Genomic DNA, 4,701 nt, shown 5'->3' on the forward strand with positions numbered 1-4,701 from the left:
ACTATTTTACAGTACTTTGGGATTTCAGTGAGATAATGCACATAAAAATATCTAACATAATACCTATGGTATCTCTAGTCCTCTCATGAATATCTCACAGATGTGTTTATTTTCCCATTTCTCTATATGCCCTTCCTTCCCACTAGTGCCAACCAGCTCTCCTCGGCCTTGTCCATCACAAGAGCCACACGTTCTAGTTTCTTCTCCAAGTGGCAGCCAAATGGTCCTTGTAAATAATTCACATCCAATTTTAGCACTATTATGCTTTAAAAATTCTCAATATTTTCCTTAGAACAAACTCTAAAACTATTATTAACAAAGCCTGGAAGGTCCTGCATGATCTAATCCATTTCATATGTTTTCATTCTTTATTGTCCAGTGAGAATTGAACTCTATCTTTACAGGCGCTTCATTCTTTCTTATAACAAAGTATGCATACCTGTTATTTCTAATGTCTGGACATCCCTTCTTTTCACTTCTAACTCCTACTCAGTTTTCAGAGTCAGACTTATTTGCCATTTCTTCAAAGAGCTTTCTGTACCCCTAAGACCAGGATTAATGTACCCACAGCATTTTTACATAACACCCCGTACTTCCCCTTCACAAAATTGTTCATACTTCTTTTTAAAAAAATATTTTTACTGAACTTTTTAGAGAGAGAGGAAGGGAGAGGGAGAGAAAAAAGGAAACATCCATGTGAGAGCATGAGAGTGGAAAATCATTGGGCTGCCTCCTGCACGCCCACCACCAGGGATCAAGTTGCGTCTTGAGCGTGACCCTGATTGGGGATCAAACCAGCATCCTTTTGTTGCACAGGGCTATGCCCCAGCCAGGGCTGATCATACCTCTGATCACTATTTCAACTGACTTGCCCTTCCCAGCTTGCTTCTTATGGCACATAACATCAAACATAGCCCATATTTACCAACAATAAAAACTGACAATTTTAATCATCCACTTCTTAAGTTACATTATTTTTTATTAAAAACCACACTTAACTAGAGAAATCTAAGTCACCAACAAGTTACATTTCCATGTGTTTCTCTTTAGAGATCAAATAAGGCAACTCAAAGTAGATTTGTGAGTTTGTCTGCGTGTGTGTGTGTGTGTGTGTTCACTCTCTGATCATAACATGAAAATAGCCTGTTCAAAGACTCCACTTTACAGCACCACAGAATAGACCACGGAAGAATGACATAAATCCTCATTTTTAGATTTTTGCATAAAAGCCTTTACATCCACTGACAGAAGCAATATCTTTCACTTCCCCTTTCTGAGAGCAAAGCACCATTTCTCAGTAAACAAGCCTTCAGAGAACTCATATGTCTAAGTATATTTGATAGATAAATGAATAACATCAAAACTAATACCATGCTTAATAGATGTACAGCTTTCCCGGCATCCATTCACTTGTGTGTGAATGCACCATAGTATAGGTGGTCTTCCAGTCAATTATACTTCAGCTGAGCATGACATGAGGAGCACAAGCAAAACAGCTTCCTTGAGGAAGGAGTAATGGAGAGCAACAGGATGGATCATCATGAGGGATTAGATCACTGCCTCATAAATCTGCAGCGGTGCTGACAAGATTTCAGTTTTGAGAAAGACAAACTTTTTCTCTCTCTTGTGCTGTGAGGTGGAATACACCATGCTCATGGACTCACTCTGTCCAAGCCATCAGATAACCAATGCTCAATTTTCATAAAAATACTGCATATTGTTTTATATTCATCTACAAAAATGATGGTGTTCCAGCTACCAATTTGCAGAAATTGTTCATACTACTATACTGGAGAGGCACATCACTATTTATAAACGTTTAGTCACAATTAGGGTGACTCTTCAGCTCAGGGAAACATCTATAATTGTTACCCAATGTAAACATGCAAATCAATGCATTTGTGATCAAAATAAACATTTTAACCAATTGCAGTAGTCAGAGAGCTAATCCTGAATTTGAGCTTCTGAGGTGAGAAAAATCTGACATGGAGCCAGTGTTTTTCAGGCCATGCTATTAATGTATGCTGTTATCTGGTTAACTTATGCAACTATAATTGTAATTTGGCAGTCATTCATTAATGATGTCAATGGATATGGGTAAAAAAAAAAAAAAGCAACCTAAAATCAAACAATTTAATTCTGATTTTTGAAAGTATTCATATATTCTATACTCTGCCTTTTGAAAGGTACTAAGCAAAATTAAGACATTAGAAATATTTCATTTTAACACTTTAACTGAACAACAGAATTAAACCTTTTAAGTTAACTGAAAACATAGTATCTGATTACAAGTCATTCATAAATAATTGTTCGCAAAGCTTATAGAGACAGAAAGTAGGTTTGTGATTAAGTAGGGCTGGGGTGAGAATAAGAAGGGACTATAAATGGGCACAAGACTTTTTTTTGAAGGGTTAGAAATGCTTAAAAATTGATTTTGGTGATGTTTGCACAACTCTGTGGAGATACTAAAAAGATCACTGAGTTCTACACTTAAAATGAGTAGATTATATATCCATAAAGCTGTTAATAAAAAAGAAAATCAGAGCAGTTTAACAAAAGCATCTTATCTTATAAAGAGTTTTGTGGGCTTTCATCTCTTCTAATAGCTGGTATTACTTTTCAGTCTCATGCCGGCTGGGGGCTTTCTGTGAATCCACAGGGATTGGCAGGTTAATAGAAAGTGGATTTAAATGAGAACCCGTGTTCTTTGGTACACTTGAAGAACAGTGGCAATATTTTTTCAAATAACTTATTTTTCAAAAGGTATTAAAAAGAGTGTTGATGATCTGATACTGAATAATGATGCCAAAATATGGAGGTTTTGTAAATCTTCATGCTACTTTAAATTATGACCAGTACTGAAAAACACTAATTCTGCAAATTATGAGGTATATTACATATACTATATATGTAGTATACATAATATTCTAAGGTTTATTATATAGCATATTCTGTTGTATATAAAATTATACCACATTTGCAAACTCTGAGTTACAGGGTTTATCAGCATTGTAAATAAACTTGTATATATAATTTAAATAAAAATACCCTAATACAATTTAACATTTCAGAAGTTTTACAAGTTTTTTGAACAACTGATACCTACAAGAGAGAACATTATTGACTATTAAATTATAAAGCAGCCATGAGATATTTAAAAGGCAGAATAGTAATCTCCACTTAAAAGTAAAAACAATATTTAGAAATGTGCATAATTTTTAATATTTTTCTCAGTTTTATATTTCCCCTTAATAGAGTTATGTTTCCTTAAAGTAACACACACACACACACACTCAGGTCTCATTAATCCAGTGGTAAAAAACATTTATAGTCCGACCAGTGTGGCTCAGTGGTTGAGCACTGACCCATGCACCCAGAGGTCACCAGTTCGATTCCTGGTCAGGGCACATGCCCAGGTTGTGGGCCCGATCCCCAGTGGAGGGCATGCAGGAGGTGGCCAATTAATGTTCTCTCTCATCCATGTTTCCATCTCTCTTTCCCTCACCCTTCCTCTCTCTCTAAAAGAAAATAAATTAAAAACAAACAAACGAAAAACATTTACAAAAAAAAGCAACAGTTTGGTTGCCCCATTGCTTTCCGCCTCATCCCCACAAATTTTTTAAACCGTTATATGCACCTATTATTCAATTGCTTACTTTCCCAACTCTAGATTATATGCTTATGGCATTGTAAATTAATTCATTAACTGTGGATATTATCTATTGACTTTTGCCATTATAAGGGAGGATTCAGCATTTCAAACCTACTATAACAGCCTTGGTCAGTGTGTTCAGTTGTTTGGGTGTCATTCTGTGCACCAAAATGTTGCAGGTTCGATTCCCACTCAGGGCACATGCCCAGGCTGTAGGGCTCCATCCCGGTGGGAGGCTGTAGGGAGCAAGCCAGAGGTAGTTGATGGATGTGTTTGCTCTCCCATCCACTCTCAAATCAATGTTTCTTTCTCTATCTCTCCCTCTTGCTCTAAAAAAAACTTGGATAACAGCATCTTTGTCCACTGTTTTCACTGTTGTTGACTATTGTTTACTTTCCTCTTTATTGTTGAAAGTATTACAGATGTTCCCCCATTGACCTACCCCACCCCCACCCCCAGGCCTTCACTGCACTACTGTCGGAGTCCATGGGTTATGCATACGTGCATATACATTTTTGGTTAATCTCTTCTTGCCCCCTCCCCTTAGGTTCTTGAAAGAAAGGGAAGAATCACATAACGTCAGTTCATCCTACTGAAATAGAACCTGAAACGCAGTGTCTTCACGAAGGCTTGCTGCTTTGAAGCCTTGCTTCCCAAGTGCCTGCCCTACTCGGTGCTTCCTGACTCCTGTGTCCCGATTTCTTCAGTCAGCTTCCCTGTGGTACGCCTCAGCACATCCAGGCGCACGTCTCAGCACATCCAGGCGCACGTCTCACCACATCCAGGCGCACGTCTCACGGATTTTTCTCCTTTAAGCTTCTTAAGTTTTCCCTTTTTTGATTTATTCACCTCATTAATCTAGTTCGGGTTTGAATAATTTTAACATAATGATAGAAAAAAATTAGAAGTAACTTTCACGGAACATTTCTAATAAAAAAATATAGCATAAGCATATACTTCAGCAGGGGTTATGCCTGGACTGACTTTAATTGAACAAATGGCTGCAATCAAACAAGTGTGAACTATATAAATAAGGTTTATTGAGAAAT

Source organism: Molossus molossus, unplaced genomic scaffold (assembly GCF_014108415.1).
Source record: "Molossus molossus isolate mMolMol1 unplaced genomic scaffold, mMolMol1.p scaffold_m16_p_1, whole genome shotgun sequence".
In the NCBI taxonomy this organism is placed as follows: Eukaryota; Metazoa; Chordata; class Mammalia; order Chiroptera; family Molossidae; genus Molossus; species Molossus molossus.